Source organism: Passer domesticus, chromosome 2 (assembly GCF_036417665.1).
Source record: "Passer domesticus isolate bPasDom1 chromosome 2, bPasDom1.hap1, whole genome shotgun sequence".
In the NCBI taxonomy this organism is placed as follows: domain Eukaryota; kingdom Metazoa; phylum Chordata; class Aves; order Passeriformes; family Passeridae; genus Passer; species Passer domesticus.
Window position 1 is genome coordinate 65,448,346 of NC_087475.1, and position 24,604 is coordinate 65,472,949.

The following is a 24,604-nucleotide window of genomic DNA, read 5'->3' on the forward strand; positions in this document are numbered from 1 at the left end:
CAACACTTTCAGGGACTGTGGTTTCACTACTTAACTGAATAACCTGTTCCAATGCCTGACAATCCTCTCCATGAAGAAATGTTTCCTGATATATAATCTGAACTTTTCCTGGTGCAACTTGAAGCCATTTCTTCCCCTGGACACACTCCAGCATCTCCTTCTTGTTCTGAGGGGCCCAGAGTTAACCGAACACAGGGTTTGAGGTGTGGCCCCACCAGTGCTGAGTACGTGGGGCAAAGGTTTAGTGCATGGTGAGATATCAGACTGGCACCCTGTTACTAGTGGGTTCTGCAGGGCTCCATTCTTGGCCCTGTGCTTTTCAAGATCTCTCTTAATGGCTTGGATGCAGGACTGGAAGGAATACTAAGCAAGTTTGCAGGTAATATAAAACTAAGAGTGTTGACTGCTTCAAAGGCTGGTAGGCCCTGCAGAGAGACCCTAACAATTTAGAGGGCTGGGCAATAACCAACCATATTAAGTTCAACAAGGGAATGTGCCTGATTCTGCACCTGGGATAAGATGACACTGGATGGACAGACAGACTGGGGATTGAGATGCTGGAGAGCAGCACTGAGGAAAGGGACCCGGTGGTTCTGGTTGATGAAAAGTTGAATCTGAGCCGGGATGGCCGACTGTGTCCTGGGGTGCATCAGGCACAACATCACCAGCCAGGCCAGGGAGGGGATTGTCCTGCTCTGCTCTGCACTGGGGCAGCCTCACCTCGACTGCTGGGGGCAGTTTTGGGTGCCACAATATAAACAAGACATTAAGCTGTTAGAGAGTGTCCAAAGAAGGGCAAGGAGGATGATGAAGGTCCTTGAGGGGAACTTGCATGAGGAGTGGCTGAGATCACTTGGTCTGTCCAGCCTGGAGAAGAGGAGACTGAGGAGAGAGCTCACTGCAGTTATAACTTCCTTGTGAGGAGAAGAGGAGGAGCAGGCACTGATTTCTTCTGTGTGGTGACCAGTGACAGGGCCCAAGGGAATGGCCTGAGGTTGTGTCAGGGGAGGTTTAGATTGGATACTAGGAAAAGGTTTTTTCCACACAGAGGGTGGTTGGACACTGGAGCAGGCTCCTGGGGAAGTGGCAAGAAGTGTTTGACAAATGCTGTCAGGCACATGGGGAGGTTCTGTGCAGGTCCAGGAGATGAACTTGATGATCCTTGTGGGTCTCTTCCAACTCAGCTGATTTTGTGATTCTGTGTTCTGTGATATTAAACAGAACTGGCCCCACTAGTGGGCCCTGGGGAACACCACTTGTGATTCTGTAATCATGTAGTCCCTAGTAACTAATAGCATTAGTGTTATTCTCATCTTTTGAAGACTAGCTGGAGTGTGACACTTGGAGAAGCATATCAGTTACTCCATTTACAAGATTAATTACATTATCTGAAGGGTTTGACAGGCTTTGACTAGCACATTTAAGTATTATAGCTAAGGCTTTTTTCTTCAATAGCAATCTACCCTAATCTGAACTGAAATCTTAATCAAGCAAACTTTCCAACTCCCATCACACACGAATTCAAGGCTTGAAGGGCAGTCATGACCCTGAATTTGTCTTGTGGTCACAGACCAGACAACATATTAGGCTGGAACCCATATGTTTCACTGTAAATTGAAGAATATCTGAACACTAATAGTGTAACAGGTGGGCTTACTGTTGTGTATGAGCCTGAAGATTTAAACCCAGTATGCCAATCTCTTACACCAAGACACTTCTTCAGTATTTGCCAAATACTTCTTTGAAGAAAAAGTGAGATTCACCTTTGCTCAGAAAAATATGGGCAAATGGATGATGTTCATACAGTGCCTTCAGGCATTCACGGTGCTTAAAAAAAAAAGCTATTGATTTAAGTAGGAAGATCCAGATCTCCAGACAGTAAATGCTATTGTTTCTGAAATGTGTATAATATATATTTTTTTTAAAATGAACGGTCTTATGAGCTGCTTCTTACAGAACCTGGCACAAGTGGAGAATTCATGTTAATGTACAATCTGGACTTTTGTAAACAATGTCAGTAATTCTGTTGTGACGACAAGACTTCACTTGAGGCATAAAGGAATGTTCTGTCTGTGAATACTCAGACTGAGAAAAAAACCCCAGTCTTGTATCTGGGAAATTCATAGAAGGACAGTATGCTATAGCTCTGAGAGGAGACATTGCCAGGTTTCCTAGGAAAGAAGTTCTGAGCCCAGATGACAGAGTGTGAAAAGGTGTGTTAATAAAGATTAAAAAGGCAAATACAAAGAGAAAGGAGAGCCAAAGCTGAGGAGGGAGCTGTACAAGGTGAACTTGCCAAGACTGAGAAAAGAGACATCACATAGAGCTATACAGAGATTGTGACCTTTTCTACTCTACAAAACGCGGTTGAGATGTCCAAGTTTGACAATCACAGGACATTTATGGCAGTCCTCACACAGCTGAGAGCTTATGGATACTCTGGGAGATGCTCCCACAAGGAGATGGTAGTGGCACTGTGGGCTCCTATGTCTTCTTTCACATCTCTGAATTAGGATTACCTACCTGTACAGGTTTGCTGCAGGTTATGGGCTTTTACTGTGGCCATGTATGAACTCCTCATGGGCTGCTTTTGTCCCAGAACTCACACTACACTGTTGAATCTTTTAACACTCTCTAGCTGTGGCATCCTAGAGACAATAGAAAGATCTCAAAAGCATCTCAAGCACAAAAAAGGGAGGGAAAAGACACTAAATGTCTGGAACTATTTGTGACATTACTTTTTTTTCATTTATACGCACATACACACACACATATATATATATATATATATGTATATGGGTATACACATACACATACCCAAAGTTAGTGGATTTCATAGAATCCTAGAATAGTTTTCATTGGAAGGCGCCCCTAAAGATCATCTAGTCCAACTCCCCTGCCAGGGGCAGTAACACCTTTCACAAAATCAAGTTGCTCAAAGCTCTTTCCAACCTAACCTCAAGCACTTCCAATGATGGGACATCCACAGCTTTTCTGAGAAGCCTGTTCCATCGTCACATCACCCTCATGATAAAAAAAGTTCTTTGTTATATAGTCTAAATCTACCCACTCTCATTTTATTACCATTGCCTCTCATGCTGTCATTACAGACCTTGATGAAAAGTCTTTCTCAAAGTCTCCTTTGTGTATTGAAAGGCCACATGAGGGTCTCCCCAGAGCCTTTTCCAGACTGAACACTCTTTCTTCATAGGAGTTTTCTAGTCCTCTGACCATTTTGTGATCCTCCTCTGCACCTGCTCCCACAGGTCCATGTCTTTCCTGTGCTGAGAACTCCAGAGCTGGATGCAGTGCTCCAGGTGAGGTCTCACCAGAGCAGAGTAGAGGAGAATTTAATTCCTCAGCCTGCTGTCTGTACTTGTTACAGTTGGCTTTCCATGCTGCAAATGCACACTGCTGGCTCACGTCCCATTTTACACTCACCAGTATACCCAAATTCTTTCTTCAGGACAGACCATTCTAGGATTCTATGATTCTCAATTCATTCCTCACCCATTCTGTACTGGTATTGGGGATTGCCTCACCCAAGTGCAGGACCTTGCACTTGTCCTAATTGAACCTCACAATCCTCCCATAAGTCCACCCCTCAAGCCTGCCAAGGTCTTCCTGGATGGCATCTCTTCTCTCAGGTGTGTCATGTGCACCACCATATTTATGAAGATGTTGATCAGTATTGGACCCAGTACTCACCCTTGGTCTTTAGGTCATTGAGTGGACATCCACTAATTCCTTACCCATCTAACAGTTCATGCATCAAACACATACCACTCCAATTCAGAGGTAAAAATGTTGTGCAGACCTTATCAAGGCAAAAGGCCACAGAAAGGGTATTTGTAGCTCTTACCTTGACCACTGATGCAGCCACTTAATCTTAGAAGACTACTAGATTAGTCAGGCAGGATTTGCCCTTGGTGGGACCTGGCTGGCTCTGTATAATCACCTCCCCGTCTTCTGTAAGTTTCAAAATATCTTCAAAATTATCAGATCCATGATCTAAAAAAAAGGTAGTGCAGGGGATGAGCCTCCCACTGGAAAAACTGCATGCCTGATTATGGTGTCTCCTCTATCAGATAAGTATTTGCTTCCTGAAATTTTACCCTATTCTCTGTAATAGGAGACTAAATCACAGTTTTGAATCTCTTTTGTCTTCAAAGTTACAGTTAAAATCAGATTTTAATTGTGTCTTGACATTTCAGATTATTGTGTCATTAAATAATTATCAGCTCAGACATATAGTGAGTAAATGCTTTGTGTTATTTGGACTTCAGTGGTGTGACAGTAGAGAAGAGGCTGGGAAAGCAAGAGCATTTCCAGTGTTGATATTTGTGCAGTAACCCAGGGGTTTGCTTTCTTCCTGAATAGTGGGGAGGGGCATATAGACTAATTTTTTCTTTTTGAAAGACTTCATTCTTTTCACTTTATGCTAAAATACTCCAAAGGTGCAAAAGCAGTCAAAGTTTGAAGAGAATGTCAGCAGATGTTTACATGAGAGACCAGAAATTATAGAGCAAGCTTGAGTGCTATTTTCATTTCAAAAGTGTGATGCACTTGACTCTATCTCTCAGTCTTTTGAAGAGAATTAGGTCAAGAAGAAAATGTATTTCTCAAGGACCTACTTAGGAAAGCCTTTTACTCAACAACAATGACAACATAGACACTACATTTATTTTAACAGACAGTGTATGTTGCAATGCTGAGCTTCTCAACACCTTGATGATAAGATGGCCAAAAGACACAACACCTCAAGAGGTATGTGGTAATCACTGTTCACTTCTGCATGATGTTCTAGACAGTTTGGGGGCTAAGGGATATGAAAGCTTAGAATAGGATAAGGCAGCAAGAGCAGACAGCACATGAAAAAAACCAGGAAAACCTGAGTTAGGCCTGAGACAGCTCACAGTGGTGTATCACTCCCAGCATCACAACACAGCATCTGGCCCCACGCTGATACAACAGAGGCTCCTTGGGTATGTTTGTCCCTTTTACCACTTTTCCCTTAATGAACTGAATACCAAAGCCTGTCACAAACTAAACCAAGCAGCACTGCAAAATTTCTGTTCCCTGGTGTAAATACTGTCTCTTTTATTGAAAGGGCTGCCTCTCCATCCTTACTTTTCAACCTTGAGCCATGATTTGTCAGAGCGGAGCCTGTTACAAGTTATACAGGGTAGGTACAATCACTTCGGTTTTCACCAATGAAATCACTGTTTCTGCTGGCTAGAATAGCTCCAGCTAATTTGAAAGCTAGAGCTAATTTTCAGCAAAAATGTGTGAAATCTGCAGGCATCTGATAAAACTAGAGCAGACTTCCACAAAACACTGACAATAACCTTACCATGAATATTGTAAGAAGCCTGGGAATGGAGTCTGGACAGGCCCTGGCTCAGTCCAGAGCTTGCTGGGAAACAGCTTGGGCTGAACCTTTAGGCAGTTCCCTCCTGCACTGCACTGTGCCTAGGGATGCAATCATCCTGGCCAATGTGCACCCCACATCTGCCTTTTCCAGCTACAAGCGCAGTGCAGGACACATCAGAGAAATGGAACAGAAAGACACTGCCAATTACAATTGCAATTCTTGTTCTCATTTAACATATATTGATGTCTCATCTAAATAACATCCAAGACAAAATAATTTTTTTAAAGGACTACACTGCTCTGCTCCCATTATATCCATCTGTCTTCAGACCACTGTCCCTATTACCATGGAGCTGGGCTGTGGTTTCTCTTTGTTGTCAGTCCCAAGCTGGCACAATGGTCTCTAACCTGAGTCATTAATATCAATTACTGTAAGGGCAGCTGCCTTGTTCTCCTTGTCAGAACTTCAGTATGGAGGGTAATAGATGGTTTCAGACTGGCTTCCTGCCAAGAGGGTTCCATTGTTTTCATCTGTGATACACAAGAAAGAAAATAATGGGATTAAATGAATTTGATTAGAGCAAGCACAGCATAACATAATATTTAGGCTCTAATTTTGCTCTTCCATAGTAAGATTTTACATACCTAAATTTGCTTTAACCATGGATTTAAAGCTTATTTAGAAAGTCAGTGACTCCTTTTAAGCTTTGTAACCTCCATCTGGACTCTCTCTGTGCTGGGCATGTTGAGTTCAGTTATATTATATATGTTTTATAAGTTTTTAAAGAAAAAATGGAGATCTGTTATTTCCAGACACTGACATTTTTTCAGCTTGGCAAAGCAGTGAGCATGGATTTTTAATACAGAAATTCTTCCTTCTAAAAGATGTCACGTGCTTCTTTTTTCTTTCTTATCTGCATCTGTAGCATCTTCTGCCAGTTCTGCATTTGTACCAGTCACGTATGGCCTACTCACCAGCATAGCAAAATGCTATGAAAGAATCAAATAAAAGAGAGTGGAAAATGTCTTACACAGCTCTTTGTCACCCACAGTGTGCACCAAGGAAGAAAAATTTTGCTGAGAGAAAAGGAGACAAAAATTGACAGCATTATATATGTACTAGTAAAGTCAGTGGAAAAAATCCAAATTACTTTAATCAGTGCCAAGAGGTGGGTCCCTGTCTTTTATTACAGAGAATTTAGGTTCTAAGACCAATTTAGAAGTGTGGCTGACAGAGTCCCTTGGGAGGCAGTCCTGAAGGGCAAAGAAGTCCAGGAAGCAAGAGAGCACATTCTTCAAGAGGGAAACCTTAATTGTGCAGGAGCAGGCTGTCCCCATGTGCTGAAAGATAAACCAGGGGGCAAGAAGACCAACCTGGCTGAACAGAAAGTTTTGGCTGGAACTTGGGCAACAGAAGAGCTTAACAGCTTTGGAGGGAAACTCAGAAGGACTATAAGGATAACATGAAGTTATGCAGGGAGAAAATTAGGAGGATCAAAGCCCAAACTGAACTTAATCTGGCCACTGCTGTAAAAGGCAACAAAAAATTTTTCTGTAAACGCATCAGGCAAAAAAGGATGTCTAAGAACAATCTCCATCCTTTATGGGTTATGGGAGGAAACAGAGTGACAAAGGATGAGGAAAAGGCTGAAGTATTTAATGCCATCTTTGCCTCAGTCTTTAGTAGTAAGACCAGTTGTTCTTCAGGTGCTCAGCTCCTTGAGCTGGAAGACTGGGATGGGGAGCATAATGAAGCCCCCACAGTCCAGGAGGGAATGGTCTGCAATCTGCTATGCCACTGAGAACCACTCAAGTCTTTGGGGCCCAGTGGGATCCATCTAAGGGTACTGAGGGAGCTGGCAGAAGTGCACACCGAGCCATTTTCCATCATTTATGAGCAGCCTGGATGGGGAGATGTCCCTGTTGACAGGAAGCTAGAAAATATAATGCAACAAAGGCTGAAAGGATTAGGGGAATTACAGGCCTGACAATATGACCTTGGTACTGGGCAAAGTCATGAAGCAGATCATCTTTTGTGCCAACATGTGGCATGTACAGGACAACTGGGAAACGAGGCCCAGCCACCACTGATGTATGAAAGGCAGGTCCTGCTTGACCAGCATGATCTCTTTCTATGAAAGGGTGATCAGCTTAAAGAAAGAGGGAATGGCTGTAGAATGTCTTCCTGGGCTTTAGTCAAGCTTTTGACACCATTTCCCACAGCATTCTCCTGGAGAAACTGGCTGCTCATGGCTTGAACAGGTGCACTCTTCACTGGGTAAAAACCTGTCCGGAGGCCAAGTGCAGGGAATCGAGGTGGATGCAGTTACATCCAGGTGGCAGCTGGTCACTAGTGGTGATCTCAGGGCACAGGATGGAGGCCAGTTCTGTTTAATGTCTTTACCAACAACCTGGACAAGGGAACTGAGTGCATCCTAGGTCAGTTTGCGGTTGGGCAGGAGTGTTGCTCAGCAGTCTTGATCTGTTATCTCTCCAGATCTGCTGTTTTCTATAGAACCCTCCATTGGGAAACTTCTACAGAGGGCTCTGGGCAGGCTGGATGGATAAGCCAGGGCCAGTTGTATAAGGGTCAACAAGGTAAAACGACAGGTCCTGCACTTGGGTCACAGCAACCCTGTGCAACACTATGGCCAGTGAGTGACTGGAAAGCTGCTCAGCAGAAAGTGAGCTGGGCGTGCTGGTCAACAGGTAATTTGTGATAGGACAAGACTAAATGGCTTAAGTTGCACCAGAGGAGGTTTAGATTGGATATTAAGAATATTTTCTTCACCTAAAGGAATATCAGGCATTGGAGCATGCTGCCCATTGAAGTAGCACACTCACTCTCCCTGGAGGAATTTAAAAGATGTATGTGGCACTTGGAGACATAGTTTCATGGTGGATTTCATGGTGTTAGTACAATGGCTGCACTGGATAGTTCTAGAATTATTTTCCAACCTAAATGATCCTTTGATTCTATCCTTGTTTGGTGTCACTTGGCATAATTCCATTTGTCTACTTTTCTGAATGTGTAGCCCACGTGAAATGCTATCTTTACTTCAACATTGGATTAACTTATTAAAGAAAAAATTTACTATATGAAATGCTCAAAGAGAACATGAGGTTGAATCTGGCACTGTTGCAGATGCAGAAACTCCATAGCAGAATTGTAAAAGAGCTATTCATGTTTAAATGTGCTGGCAGAAAAAGAAAGGTTGTGGCATAGAAAATAAAAACTATTTAAAGCATTTACAGAACCCCAGTGAGGCCAGCCTGGGGAAGTTTAAAATTTTCAGTTATAAATATTCCTATTTTCCAATTCACATAATTACTATGGCAAAATTTATATAATTCTGCAATGACTGACATAGCTTCTTTGACTTAATGAAATTGCTGTTGTATACTATTGCTGGAAATCTATCAAGGTAAAATTTTGGGTAACAAGGATTTCTTGTGCCATTGGATTTGTAGAAGGCTGTATGGACTCTCTTACTAGAAAGACCAACATCAAAGATGCTGAGGTACAAAAGTGATCAGGTCTAGATCAATACGCTGCTAAATTAAGTAATGAATTAGGAAAACCACTGGGAAGATCTGCACCATGGAGAATGACCTCATAGGACTTTGTTCCTGTGGTCAACCATATGACGCCAGGCTGGTCTGCTTAATGACAACTCTCCAGGTTTGTTGGGTTTTTTTTGTTGTTATTGGTTGCTGTTGTTTCTTTGTTTGTTCTTTTAAAGAAGCAAAGATGTGCAAGGGAGATTATTTACTAATTCAGTAAATCAGCAGTACTTACAGGCATGCTTGCCCTATTATCTCAAACAAGCCACTACTTTTGACAGTAAAAGAAACCCCATATGCCGTTTTCTTTAGGTTTCACCTCCTAGCTAAGCATTTTTTGTATCAAGGACTATTTTTTATTATGTGTGCAGAGTCAATCTGCCACAATGAGCGTCAGCAAAACCTTATCAGAAGTCTTAAGAGTAAGCATAAATAAGTGAGTGTGCTTTTCTACCTATTAGGATCTCTAGGACTGTCTATTCGCAGCTACACTGGACTGGTTCAACTGGTCACATTTCAGACTGTACAAAGAGGAAAAAAAAGAGGAGAGCTTTTCCCTACCACTGAGAAAATTGACAGGTTTGACATGAATCTAAAGTTTCCTGACATCTTCCTTCCTGCTATCCAGACTGTCAGTGGAATAACAAATACTTTTCTACATTAAATTAGGGGAGTAGGTTTTTTATATCTTCCAGTGGGTGCTGTGGAGGGATTTGTAACCACCTCAAGTAGCTGAAGGACTAATTAAGAGTAGATGTTTTGGCATAAATTTCTCTGTAATGTAAGACCTCGCCCAGCTGTAAAACCTATTTGTGCTGAAAAAAAACCCCACTGTGAGGTATCTGAGGATCTCCTGGAATTATGGTTACTATAAATTCAGAGTAAGAAAGATCCTTGGCTGGGTTTGAATAAGGGGAACAGCATTTGGTCTTCTCAGACGTAATGGAATTTGTAATCAGAGACATTCTGCCATCACCATTTCATTCTGTAAATGTACAGGCACTTTTACAAAAACAAGTGTAAAAATAGTGGAGCTGAAGGACATAAGGCAGCAAGATGATTTGTGGCTGTCCCTATAGCTTCCTGTTCATGTAGCATGAAGGAAGATAAAATGTCAAAACAGAACCAAGAAAAGAAAAAGTCATGAGAAGGGCCATCCTTTCTGTCTCGGGAGCAGATTTACCCTCCCAACAGCAGAGACCAGCCCTGGGCTCTCTGTGTATTTTGTGGAGGAGCTTGAAGCAAAAAAACTTCATGAAGCTGCAAATGTGGCAAAACCTCCTGGAAAGTAAACACTGCACAGATAAAAACAGGTCCATTGAGTATTTCAAGAGGAAGAAAAATATCAGTTATCTGAAGGAAAGCAATTTATTTATGTTTCTGAAAACAAAATGAGGGTTTCTCACTAAGCAGCTCAGCAAGCTGCAAAACATCAGCAAGTTCAAAGAATCAGGGGCTGCCGTTGGTTTGCTGTGTTCAGCAGAAGTGCTTAGTCTGCTCCAAAAAAAGGCCTGTTCCTGTGACAAGAGCCCACCAACCCCATCAAACCTGCATCATTTCCAACTCCCTTCTTATATCTGCTAGGTTCTTGGAAGCCACAGCAGCAGAAAGAGAGGGGTGCTGGGAAATGCCTGCATCTTCTGGGTTAGTAAGCCTCTGAGCAAGTGACAGCCGCGTTAACCTTTATAGTCCCTGCAGAGATGTGCTGACCTCTGCCAGTTGCCTGTGGCACCAAGCTGCTCTTTGTCATCTTTTGTGCTTTTTGCTGTGTGTTGGAAGGTCCCTGCTGGGGAGTTCCCCATGTCCCTGCTGCAATGAAGACATCGAATTGCAGGTGCCACCAATTCCCTCTGCAGATGCCAAGCAGGGATTTGGAAGCACACAGGTCCCAGTACCCAGTCCCATGAGGATTTCCATGTGACAAGAAGTTGCAGCAATGAATCCCTGGTGGCAGCTGTGGTAATGGCCTGGGGAAGTTGGGAAGTGCAGCTCCAAGGGAGGGTGAGTTGCTGAGCATTTTTCTGTCTCACTGAGGTGAGAGGTGCAGAGGAGAACAGTTGGTGCTGCAGAGATGACTGCTCACCCTGCTTGGGAAGATGCTCCAAGTGGTGATCCCACACAGCATAATAGAGTGGTTTGGACTGAGAGGGCCCTCTGAAGGTCATCTAGTCCAACTCCACTGCAGTGAGCAGAGACATCTTCAACTAGATCAGGTTAATGTTTCCACCCACATGGATTTGAGCAACCCGTGCTAGTGGAGGGTGTCCCTGCCCGTGGTAGGTGGGTTGAATCCAGGTGATCTTTAAGGTCCTTTCTAACCTACGCCATCCTATGATTCTGTGCCCACCAGTCATGCACTGCAGGCATATGCAGAGTGCTCGGGCTGTTACACATCCTGAAATATGTTTGCTTAAGGGCTCAACCTGTTCACCATGGTTCAATGCAAAATTTATTTCAATCTTCCATCCTAGCATGAATTTTTTTCTTACCACAGCCTGCCCTTGCTGGTGCTGTGCAGTAGTGCTGAGTGCTTTGTGTCCAGAGTGAACCATCTGGGATGGAAAGCGTGGGCACTGAGGGGGCCACATCAAGAGGGAATGCTTGGCATGCAGCTTGAGGCCCCACTTTGCAACCTCATGCTGCAGGATCCACTAGAGAGCTACAAGGAGGCTCTGGCACACACCAGCACTGTATCTGTTTGCTGGTGGTGCCACACTGGAAAAGCTTTTTAGGAGAAACCACCTGCAATCCCGCCTTGGGTTTTTGGAAGCTATTCAACATTATGTCCACATTGCCAGGAAAGCACATGGCCCAAACTTACAAGCTTAATAATCACTTTAGCCCTCAACCACAACTGGTAGTGGCTTATCTTCTCAGTCTCATCTACACTGCCTACTAAATGATAATCCTAATAACAGCACTAATTATGTTTCTGCCCAGAATATTTGTAGATAACCTTAACTCTTGATCTGTTTAATCTAGTTTTCCAGGTGGCAACAGATTTAAAAACAGGTTTTTAAAAAGGATATGACTACTACATTTCTAATAATAGGAGAGTGTGATCTCAACATTGCCTGTTATTTAGTGACACATGGTACAATCAGTTGACAGTGGTGGTTGTGAACACAAACTCATAAATACAAATTAATTTTTAAGTTATTATCCATCTGTGTTACTGGATTTAACTCTTTGCATATTGAATTGAATGGCTCTTTTTTTTTCTTTGCTGAAATATCCTATTTAAGATACTTTTGGTCTTTTAGATTCCTTGCTTTGAAGCTGTCCCCCTGAGGAACCACTCAGCATTCCTGGAGAACTCATATCTTTTTCATCCCAGATCTTTAATCTCATACAAGAATATCTGAAGTAGAGCCACACTCTCATGGGTTCAGCCCTCACACTCCAGAGGTTTTCTGAAGCACTGCACTTGCATCCAAGGTCATAACAGGAGCCATAAAAATGTTTTGAGGACTGAGAAAAATGCTGTATAGGGAGACCTAAATCTGTTTATACAAACCAAGGCTTAACTGCAACCTGGTTTTTGAAGAATGACCATAATCGATACTGTTGTCCCTTGGGAGGGGAAAAACATCATATGGAAAGGGCTTTTGGTTTGGTTGAGAACTCAGGCCAATGTACAGATGTAGAAATCAAAAACCTTCAGATCATAAAGGCCAAGATATCAGGAGACAAATAGGGTTAACCAGTGGAACAAGATGTGGAAAGATATGAAAGATATGGAAAAAAATATATAGAAAGAAGTGATGGTTTTGCCATCTCTACATATTGTTCTGAAAAATAAGCATTTAACCAGACCCAAGCATTGAACTACTTAATGGTGAGGAAGTACATTACCATAGGCTATTTCAAAAAAAGTGTCAGGTTTTTCTTATTTTTAGAATCTCAGAATCTCTTAACTGGTTCCATCATGCTGGTATGGTACTGTGTAAGACTGAACAAACTCCATTTCCATCAGTGCTTTCATCCTTTGATCTGGTACACTCCTTCTTTGTATGATTTAGAGTAACACGATAATAATTATTGATGGTATTTTTCTTTCTCTAAAAGGCACAGTACACATTACTGTACCACTCTTTCTCCCTGCCCTGCACCCAAATTCCTTCCATAAAACACTGCCATATAGTGCAAAACAGACCAGCCCAGACTGGCTGCTGGAAAGGGCAATAATGAGTTTAATTTCTGTAACTTTTCTGTGCCTAAGCACTCCTCTGAGCCCTCCTGTTATCCCATATTGAGTTACCAAACTTCTTTGAGGTCTGTTGTAGACTCATTGGTCTTGTGGGATCTGGATTAATCTCCTTTAGGAGTGGCATGTGCAGATCTGTACTGGGGGGCTGCCTTTGCTCAGTCCTTCAGGTTGAGGAAAGTTTTGAAGTTTGTCTTAAATTATTGGAAATTAAATCCCCTTCATGCACCTCCCTTGAACATGAAAAAATAAATACTGTTGTATTTGCTCTACTTCAGTGTCAATTTGTAAAGCTTGTTACATTGCATTCTTAAACAGAAGGAAATTTCATTTCACATGAAGTTTGTTATCTGGCCCCAGCCTGATGTTCAGTTCATTAAACAGCCCTCCCAGAAAAAAATCTCAGGAACCCTGTTCTAAAGCCTTTTAGTGTGAACCTTAAGCATCAGTACAGATGCTGAAGGAAGTGCCTTCAGCTACCTCTGCTTTGTCTGTGCCTTAGGGAACCTGTAGTTTTCAAACTTGTCCCAACAACTAGTGACTCAGGTGGGGTAAGGCAGACTCTCTTATTTGCTTATGCCTCTCTCAACATAGTGACTTACTACGTGTTAGTTTGGGGTTATGAAGGATTTGTCAAGGCACTTGAAATTTTCCTGACAGATTTTGAGGGGCAACTAAATCATAATGTGTAATCATCTGTAGGCTGTTGCCACTACACACTAGTCCTTAAACCCACAGAAATATTGGTGGCTTTAGTAAAAGGTTTTGGTGCCCAGAAGCTGATTAGCAGATCAAATGAAAGATTTGAGCATCTGAGCAATAGGACTGTGACAAGGTCTCAGATCCCTTAAGGACTCTGTTAGTCACTGAGTGAGAGCTGGCCTTTGCACCAGAGACCACAGCATCTCAAAATTGAGCAGCTACTTCAGAACTGAAGTTTTTTATGTCTGGAACTGAGGCAGTTGGGGCAGAGCTGAGACAACCTCCTCTCAAGTCTCATGCTGTACTCCCAGGCCATATATATTTTCCTATGAAGCTGGAAGTCACAAGTTCTCAGCTAATATCAATCAGAATAGGTGGCTGGGATGATGGTGAAGAGGTACAGATGACTCTGGACCTTCCAGTCCTCCCAGCAGAAGGTTTATCTCAGTAAATTCCATTACCTTAGATTGGTCTAGACATGATAAGCCCCTCTGAGTTAATTTTTTAAAAAATCTCTACTCTCTCTTTCAGGGAAGAAAATAAGTAAACATACTGTTTCAAATATGACTTTCATTGCAGAGCTGCATTCTCTGTTTCTGTGCCTTTTGTTTTGTTTCCAATGCTTGGTATCTCCATTAACACACTAGGTGCAGGTCTGATAGACAGCTGCTATTCTTGGTCTCTGTTGACACATTTCACTGTAGTAAAATGACAGTCACAGCTGTGACTTCTTACAAGAAAATGGCCTAAATATAAAATAAGGGTTGGGTCAGTAAAACCACAACAGTTAAAAGGTGGCAGGGACTAATAGCTTGACTGGAAACAGGTCTAGGCTTGGTGCAGCAAATGAGAGAGGCTGCTGCTGCTGCTTTCCCTGTCTTCCAAATAAGTATAGAGTCAGACTTTCCAAGAAAAGGTTTCCCTTCAAGGAGTGAGTCTGTCAGTCCTTCCCAAGTGCCTTTAGGCACCTGTGGACTTGGTTTCTGAATGTGCCTATGCAGACTGTAGAAAAAGAGTAAGTTATGGCAGGAAGATAACAAAGTGAGTATGTGCACCCACAGTTTTGCTTTCTTTTTATGGGAAGTTAGTCACACTTTACAGTAGAGTGCAATCATTAATAGATAAAGAAATGATTCTTACACCTTTAAATAAATGACTAATTTTGTAGAGTCCAACACATTCTGAGTCACTTGTCAGAAGAACTTTCAACCAACTTTAACAGTCTCTCTGTCTGTAAAACTGCCTTAAAGTCTTAGTGTTCATGTCTGCAGCACTGTTTATGAACCATTCTATTCTCATGTCTAAAAGAGAGGCCAAAAAAATTGACAGCCTAGTGGCAACAAGTGTTTTTTACACAGGCTTCAACATCAAAAGTCCTTGAATTCAGTATCCACCCCTGCTGGTGACTCACTGAATAGTGCTGTCTGAGGAGTCATTTCATTTTCTTTACCCATGGGCCCCCAACATCAGTGATCTGGGGATCCATTATAAGGTCCAAAATTCCTTCAATATAAATAAAGGCTCAAATTTGGGGCTGTGGTGAAAATTCCTGTTTTTTCTGAGGACATTGTAAAGCTATTTTATAGAGTGAATCTACTAGTCTAACACTTCCCAGCTCTTAACTCAAACCTAAACAGTAAAGCTGCTCTCCCATTCACCACATGCCACAGAAATTTTGGATACTGCAAGCAGTTTGCTGTGACTATGGCACAGGGTGTGGGATTCTCCTTCTGCTCTGGTCCTTCTGCCTAAATATTAGACATTTGGAAAGGCTGTAGGCTCTCCACATGCCTTTTGCCAGTATCAGAGATAAATATACTGTGGAGGAGGAGAAAAAGGGATTTCAAGGTAAAGCTGAAGAGAAGCACCACAGGACACAGAGCCTGGATAAGTCAGGTAGCTTGCTCCCACACCTCCACCATACCAGAATAGGAGTCCTTGTCCTTCCTTGCAAATGTCACCCTAAGCCATCCCCCAAAACTTTCAGCCAAATGTGAGACTGCTCAGGTGTGGAAACACACCGGTCTTTAGTTAAAAAAGGGGAGCCAGGTAAAATTTCAGCAGGTGCAAGGCACTGGCTAGATCTCGTCCTTGTGGAGTAGTGTGTAACACCACAGGGGCTTGCTGGGTCTCCATTTTCACAAATAAGTTGAAAGAAGGGTGCACCAAATGAGCAACCAAACCTGTTGTGAGCAGGGTGAAAGCTGAGCCTTTATATGTACCTTGCTCCTGAGCTGTACTAGCAGCAGGTCCTCAACATGGCCAAGGTCAAATCTTTCTCCAGCAGTTCAGTTCTGGCCAAATTTACAATAATGGCAGGTGCACAGCACATAGCTTTGAGGTGCCCTGAGAGCTGAGGGTACCATTTGGAGCAGCCTTGGGTCTGGGGCTGGCTACAAACACACAGCAGTGTGTGACCCAGCCTCCTCACCCGTGCAGCCATCTCTTCCTACACAAACTTGTCCTCCTGCTGACAAGGAGCAAGAGCATTCTGAGCCCTGCAGGGTCATACCCCACCACTCAGGAGTGTATTCTTCATTTGAAGAGTAGAGACTCATTATGGGAAATCAGAGCCAAACAGGAAAAAAAACCTCAAAACCAAAACCAAACAAAAACAAAACAAAAACCCCAAAACGAACAAACAAACAAAACAAAAAAAAACCCAAACCAAACAAACAAAAAAACAACCCCCCCCCAAAAAAAAAAAACAAAACAACAACCAAAACCCCAAAGACTTATGCTTTTAAGAGACATGAATAGCCTACTTTATATAAGCTTCTTCAGCAGTGTGGGAACTGCTCTGCCTTATCCTATCTCTGTTGTGTATCTTCTCTTTGCAACAGAGGAGTATTAATTAGCAGAACAGCTGAGATTTATGACATTTTTCTAAAAAAGTAAAAATTATTTGAGAGGAATTTTCACCCCATTGACGAATGTAACAACCTTTATCCTCGTGCCTGTGTGACATTTCCTGTTCTGCTCAACCTTAATGCAGCCGTTCAGGCTCGTTCAAGTAAAGTGACATTGCAAACACATGGCAATAAAGATACGGGGATTGTCCTGTGGAAAGTGTGGATTCGTGTGGGGCCTGGTTTGCAGGTTAAGCTACTATTGTCTGCTTACTTTCAGCACAACGACTAGCCTAGAAGGTCTCCAGAGGTCCCTAACCTCAATTCAAATTCAGTGATTCAGTGATGATTCTGTGATCAGGACAAGTCTGCCAAACACTGAAGAAACAAGCAAAATGGACAATTTTCCCCATGCTAGTTTTATGACTTTACCCCTTAGTTGTTGGTGGTTTTCTGGTGTGTATCTTAGGGTTTTGGGGTTGTTGGTTTTGTTTTGTTTCTTTTTTTTTTGCTAAAAATAAAATGAAGTGAAACATTTGGTTTCTGATTGAGCTCAATGTTCTTTTCAAAAAGAAAATGAAATATTTGAGTCTTTTATTTTGGCAAGAAAGACTTGAAAATATTGGGTTTGGCTTTAGCTGTGTTCTGCCATTGGACTCCAAAATCAATTATTTGCATAGCCCTAAGTGTAAGGTAAACCCCATCAATCTCCATAAAGTGAAGAAACTTAACAACCAAACCTTTTCAATGAAAGGATACATTTACTGTCAGAGTTGCAATACATTAAGACTGTTTTCCAGCATTTAAGAATCCTCAGATTCTGCAAAGCATGTGAAAACTGATAGTGGAAGGGAAAGGAGCTCATGTGCTGTAATCTCATAACATAAACTACAAATATAACCTCTGGAACTAAAAATTGCTCTTTGGATGTTTTCTTCTTGAGGCTGCATCTGCTGCTAAGAGAGAAGTAACTCCAGTAACAGAAGAAATCTCCAGGAACAAATGTATCTCTTCCACAGCATTTTAGTTTGGATCAGAGGGATGCAGTAAGATAATTTGACTGATGCCTGGTGCCATGGACTGTCTGAAAGAGGGTGAGGTAGGGGGCTTTCACTTTGGATAAAAGAGTGGCTTGAGAGCATGAAGCTTTGCTATGTAATGAGTAGCAAACCAGCCAATTGATTATTGGGTGGGATCATCCCAACCCTAGTCCCTGGGAAGACACTGGAGCAAATTCTTTTGGAAGGCATATCCTGACATGGATGGAAAGAGAGAAGGATTACTGACCTGGCATCTTGATCATAGAATTACCCTCACTTAATCATAGAATAACAGAATATCCTGAGTTGGTAGGATCATCAAAGCCAAACTCCTGGCTCTGCACAAGACAACCACAATTCTATGTGCCTGGACATAGAAGAAGAAGCCCTGGTTCCAAGGGCAAATCATGTCTGACCTGATTGTGTTCTTTGGTGAGACGACTGGCTCAGAAAACAAAACCCTGTTAGCAAGGCTTTAAATGCACTGTCCCATAGCACCATTGTGCTTGAATTGGGAAGGTCTGGATGTGGTGGGTGGGCCACAAAGCTGGTGAAAAAAATCTATCTGTGTTTTCCCACTGTTATAATAAAGGCCAATAGCTTGAACTGATCATCAGTTATGAGTGACATTTTTTAGTGTTTGATAAAGGGGCTGATACTGTTTGATATCTTTATTAATAGCACGCATGATGGAAGAGAGTGAACCCACGGCAATACACTATGACACCAAAGTGGGGAGAGGAAAGAGAAAGTAGGGCTTCTATTCAGTGATGTGTCAGCGAGCTCATGACACAAGCTGGCAGAAACCTCACGAAGATTAATGAAGATGAGTGCAAATGTGCAATAATCCTGACCAGCACTATGGGTTGTGGACAAACTGCCTTGAAAGCAGCTCTACAGACAGCAACCTAGGTGTCCAGGAGGACAACAAGTTTGGGTGAAGAAGGTCAGGAGGGTGCTGAGCTGCATCAGCAGATGCCAGCTGGTTCAGGGAAGTGATTTTCCTCTACATTTAATGCTTGTTAAACCACTTCTGTAGAACTGAATCAGTTTGTCCAAAGAAGCTGGGGAAATCTACATTGTTGGATATAATCAGATCTTGGCTTACAGGGATGAGATGACTACAGTGGTCTCTATCACCTAATTTTTTTTTCTATTAATTTCTACTTAGCTTTTCAGTCAGGTGTTGTTGTTTTGAGGCCTCAGTTACAGTATTGTTTCAAATGGCTGGTGGTTTTTGAGGATTAAGTGCTCACAGATGCAGAGGGTAAGCAACAGATTTTTTATTGTGTAAGTTTATTCTTGCCTAGAAAAGCACTGAATGCCTAAGTACATCCTTCAGCTGCCTTAAAGATTGAGAAAAGTGCACCAAAGGTGGCGAAAGGCATGCTGGACCTGCTTGAGGAAGTTCAAACTATCACTTCCCACTGCCTGGGAAAGAGCTCTCTTCACCAGGTTATCTGCTGCTCTTGGTTTAGGCACTGGGAGTGAAACCAAGAGGTCTCTAGGAAACTGAGGCATTTCCAGCCCACATGATGGTTGGATCAGGCCTTTATTGCCATCTGAATGACACATATCTGAAGTGCTCAGATGAGTAGCAAATGAAGCATATTTTAGCACAGTACTGCAAAAATGTCAGTGACACTTGATAAGCTCATCTGTCAAGCAAAAAGAAAAATCAGCAATAGCTCTTGAGAAAAAAATGCTCTTTTACATCTACAAAAAACCCAAATGCCTGTGCTTTATATCACCAAAATGAATTTTACTTGGTTTTAAAGTGTTAAAAAGAATTCTAAGACTTTGGCTCACAAAGAAATTAATAATTTTCTTTTTAATAAGCAGTTACGGCATTAGTCATCTCTTCTGATTCACAATGAAAGCTACAGGGCGCAGTGGGATGTATTTACCCAGAGAGGTGTTGAATTTTGTCAGACATGTAGACTTTTTAAAGCATTATTACTTTAAGTTTTATATGTGAAGGAAGAAAGGCACAAAGGCTTCAAAACTGGAAATGGCTGAGTACAGCACAACAAATGGTGTGTCAGAAAGAAAATTCTTCAGAATGTCCTGGCCCTTCTTACGTCAAAGGTCTTTTGTGGGTTTTTCTGCATATTTGTACCTCCTTTAAAATTTCCATGAATGACAGCTCTGGTCCTCCTTCTCTTGGCAGGAGCCTCCTAGAGGATGTCTCTCAGCCATGGCTCATCGGGATAATTGTCCTTATTTTCCTGTGCTTTCTCTGCTAGCTGCTGGAGGTTGCTCAGTATTCACTTTCCTGGCTGTGCAGGAGTTCAGTGTTGGCAACATGGATGAGACTGTCATATTCAAATAACTCCCAGTAGGATATGTAACTTCTGGGAACCAGGTTAAAGACTCTGTGAAGGCACACCTTCCCACCTACTTTCAGGAGTGCTATAACCCCCAGCTTCAGCACCTCCATCAGCATATGTGAAAAGAGAAAGGGTGCTGGTCCACTCACAGGAGGTCTAGATCATGTTGTGATGAGGATCTGTAGCAGAGCTATCTTTATGAACTCTGATTTCTTGCTGATGCATTGGGAGGAATTTCTAAATTTAAAATTTAGTGCAGACAACACTAACTTTTACACACATTATGTGTAAGATGGTGTGTACCACTATCATCCTTTAACTTAACACATACCTCTGAAACTAAACCAGCCTTTTCCATATATGCGTGGGTTTGAAGAGGAATAAAAAATTGCTTCTAGCTGTAAATAGTGTGGGAAAACAGCTGAATAAAAACTACTCATGAGACGTAATTGTCTGAAGGAAAAGAAACCTGTGGAAATGAAGTAAATTCTAAAGCATTGTTCGTGTTGCAATGAGTTTGGGATTTTTTTTATTGTTTGCTTTAAAGGAGAGAGTAGTACCCTCTGAATTAATATACTTTAAACACTACAGATCAGAGCTCAAATTAAGAAAGAGGCTGGGCTGGATTACAGCAAAGAAGTAAATCCCTGATTAAGTCAAGTTAGCAAATCACCTTTAAAACGGTATACATCTGTATAATGCCTCAAACATTCAAGGTGTAGACCTTCAGTTTTAATCTAGTACTGTTGCTCTTAAATAGACCCAGTTTTCTTTTTCTTTTTCTTTTTCTTTTTCTTTTTCTTTTTCTTTTTCTTTTTCTTTTTCTTTTTCTTTTTCTTTTTCTTTTTCTTTTTCTTTTTCTTTTTCTTTTTCTTTTTCTTTTTCTTTTTCTTTTTCTTTTTCTCTCTTTTTCTCTCTTTCTTCCTTCTGTCTTACCTGTGTTCAATTTTTTTTAAAGCTTGTCTCTATTACTATGCAGACATTTGAGCTGGTTAGTCAGTGGAAAATCCATACCTGAAATTTTGGAGTAGTTCAAAAGCTTGCAAAGAAGTTTAATGCTTATAAAAGTGAAAGAGCAACAGCACTGGCCTGACTCATACCCTGTAGGAGTAGGTGCTAGCATAAACCTCCCTACATATATCTGCTGGTTCATCTCTGGCCTTTTAACAAGCTGCAGTCTGTATTAACTCATTGTGGTGCAGTAATTGCAAGCTTTGGTAAGACAATCTTTCTTTTCCTGGTTGAAATCAGCTTTTTCAGCAACTACTGAACTGAATTTTTATTGTCAGCAGTATTTATTATTGTATACTGCTTGAGCCAAAATATGACAGATTTTCTGTTAAAAGTGACTGCATGTGTTAGTAAATGTATAGCTCACCAACCCCCTGCTAGATTTGGGGTGGATGTGGTATTTGCATGCAGTGTGTTCCCTACCCCTCTACTCTCTGCTGTGCCCTGGAGATGCAGCCTGGCTTGTGACAGAGGCTCTGTCTCAGGAATCTGTTCCAAAGGAACATTTCTGCCCAAACAGGTGGGAGATGGGGCACACACCCATCCTAGGATTGCGCTGCTGTGCCTCTGCCCTGCATGGTGCTGCAGAGGTGCCCAGGCAGGTGACACTCAGTTGTCCCTCTCCCCCTGCAGAGGTTCTGGGTGTCAGGGCATGCCAGGTCAGTCATGATGTTTGGCTTGAACCTATATTCTTCCTCTTGCTGGCACTGACCAGCAAGGAATATTTATTGTGGATACCGCTGTGCTGCTCTGGTCTGTGTCCAAGAGACAAAAACAGGAGGAGGACCAGAAATCCTGTGCTTTGCTTTGAAAGTTCCTCCATGGTTGCATTTCCTCTCCAACCGGACCCTAGAGGAGATGAGATGAGCATATGTTTATGTTTCCCAGTTACTTTCTGAAATGGTCTTCACTGGAATGTTCATTCCAGCTTCGTTAATGAATTTTTATTTTGCTACTCAATGTGTTCAAAGTAATTTTCCCTCCTCCTCCTTCCTGTTTTCCTTTTTTTTTTTTTTTTAATTTCTTTTGTGGCGCAAACACATGTTTTTGTTATTACTGCGACAATTCAAAATTTTAGTCTTCCCACTTGACTTCCTAAGTCTCTGTAGGACCGGTCTAGAGTGTGGAAATCCACAGTTTTGAGAAAACAGGTGTAACAAAGGATGCTTGTTTAGGGCACTTTGGGGTTCAGGAAGATCAAGGGCCCAGATCACTAACAGGGGTGAGGTAAAAATGGTTTTAACAGCCTTGTCTATGACATTGGAGCTGTGCAGTACCACAGTATATAATGGGAGACAAAGTGGCAGAATCTTGTCCAAAGTCACCTGAGATATTGCTGAGGTTCTAAACCATTCATGCACTTTAAAAAACCCAAACAAACAAACATGCAAAGGTCTGGAATGGTTCTTAGCAAATCTGTGAACAGCTTGCTCCAGCATTACCTCAATTTTCTCATACTGATAACATCTACAAGAACAGTGTGTTGGAAATGAGAGCAGATCATTTTTCAAAAAGGAAAAAAAATACATTCATTAATTTGCAAGTGATATAGCTTTTTTTGGTACTTTCCCTTCAAATTGAAAACACTTGTCAGGCATATTTCCAGCATGGCATGAGGTGAATTAGTAGCAAGATTATGATGAACATAAAGAAAACACTGTCAGGTTCAATTCTGCTCTATATTTGGGGTTTGGGAAAAAAAGCCGACAAAACAAGGCACCAAAACCAATGGAAAGATTTATGGCTGGTTTGTTTTTCAACTTTAACAAAAATTTTAAGGAACAAAAACTTTAAGGAAGATGAGAATGCAAAAACTCATGGAGGGGTGGCCAGAACTCATCCTGCAGCTCTGTGTTGGTGCAGAGGCTCCCCAGCCAGGGATGAGATCCTCCTGGAACACAGACCACTGCAAAGTCTACGTGACCCAGCACAGGCTCAGCAGCTATGGCTTCCTCTGGCGTTACCTCTCCTTCCCTTTCCCAAAAAATAACTCTATAGGCACCTGTCTGAAAAACATGTCTGAAAAAGCTGCTTGGCCAGCAGCCACCTTCTCCTCTGGGACAAACAAGGGAGAAGGTAGGGGGAGTTTTACAGTGAAATTTAAGTGTGTTAATTAAAGAGTGCTTGTTAATAACAATCAAACCAGCTGTAGCCTGATGGCTGCGCGTCCACTGTGCAGACAGATCTGCCTATGACCTGTAACCTCTGAGCAAGCCCCCAAAAAGCAGCATGGTCTGCTGGAGACAGCCACAGGGTTTGCAGCAGCAAAATGTTTCTCTCATCAGCAGATATAGATATGTTAAACCTAGCACTCCCAGTGTTTATGAGAAGCAGAGGAGAAACTGATGAGAAGAATAACACTCCACTGCTTCGGAGAGACCACACTCAGCCTCCTGAAGAGTTTTTCTCTGTAAAAATAGTGACTGATCACTTGGGTTGCGTAAGTGGGTCAAGCTATATTATTGAAGTCCAAATTTAATGAGCTGAGCCCTCGCAGTCAGTCAGTCCACGGCCATCCTGTAATCAGGCATGGTTATTTTAAAAGCCGACAGCTCTGGTGGGGCAGAGGCAGACATCAATTCAGCCACTGTACTTTTCCCAGTCCCTGCCAAGCACCCCAAGGTGGGCCAGGGATGCACTAATTAAAAGAAAATACAGCAACCTCCAAACTCAGGATGCTACAAAAAAGACATTAAAGAATCCACTGCATAACCATAAGTGAGCAATTTAAAAGACAAATTCAGAGTCCTAGGGTGGAGAGAGCCAAATGTTCCTTTTCCTGTCATCGAATGTTATTTACTCTAATGTGCAAACAATGAACAGAAGCTTTTTTTCCCCTACAGAACTGTGTAAATTACTGTTTAAAAGAGTTTTTCAGGGCTGGTGATCAAGTCCATGCACAGAGTTAAAATACAGCCCACTACACTGCAGCATTTATTCCTCTTAATACCTGAAGCCCTTCTTCAGTGAAATCCACAAACTAGACTTCGTGTTATTTGTCAAAGAGAGCCTTTTGTCTTCTCAGCACGCACCATCAATCTGATCCCTTAAAGATTGCATGCATCAGTCAATTCACCACTCTGAAAGTGTATTCAGAAGAGCTTAGCAATAGCAGTAAATAAGATGTTTTGCTCAAGCTGTTAATTATATCCAGGACAGGCTAGGAAATTCTTCACGATAATCGTCAATATTGAGTGCTTGAAAAATAGCTGCTCAGGATGCTCTCCTGCAATTATCACCAATGTATGTGAATGAGAATCATGTATGCCAACAGACACCCCATTACTTGACAAATCAAGACATTAAAAATCAGCTCAGTGAGATGCAATTTTGCTTGTCTGGCTCATACTTCACATATTATGGTGAACCGCTTCGAAATAATAATAATGAAGAATATGATTTGTTGTGTTACCACTCTGAAGGTCACTTGAAAGTGCTTATTTCATGCAATGTTGCCAATAGAATGTGTTTATACTCTGTTGCAGACTCAACAATAGCAAGGCTATCATATTTTGGATGGTGTTTTAA

The 24,604-nt window shown here is 41.9% G+C and overlaps 1 long non-coding RNA gene across 2 annotated transcripts; it reads left to right on the forward strand.

The window, feature by feature from the left end:
- The first annotated feature begins 209 nt into the window (after window positions 1-209).
- On the forward strand, window positions 210-6,459 carry LOC135295490 (uncharacterized). 2 transcript variants are annotated; one of them, XR_010357604.1, is made up of 3 exons: window positions 210-379; window positions 4,694-4,767; window positions 6,300-6,459. It is a non-coding gene; the product is annotated as an uncharacterized LOC135295490 (long non-coding RNA). The 2 variants fall into 2 exon arrangements; XR_010357605.1 differs by lacking the exon at window positions 6,300-6,459 and adding an exon at window positions 5,111-5,186.
- Window positions 6,460-24,604: the final 18,145 nt, after the last annotated feature.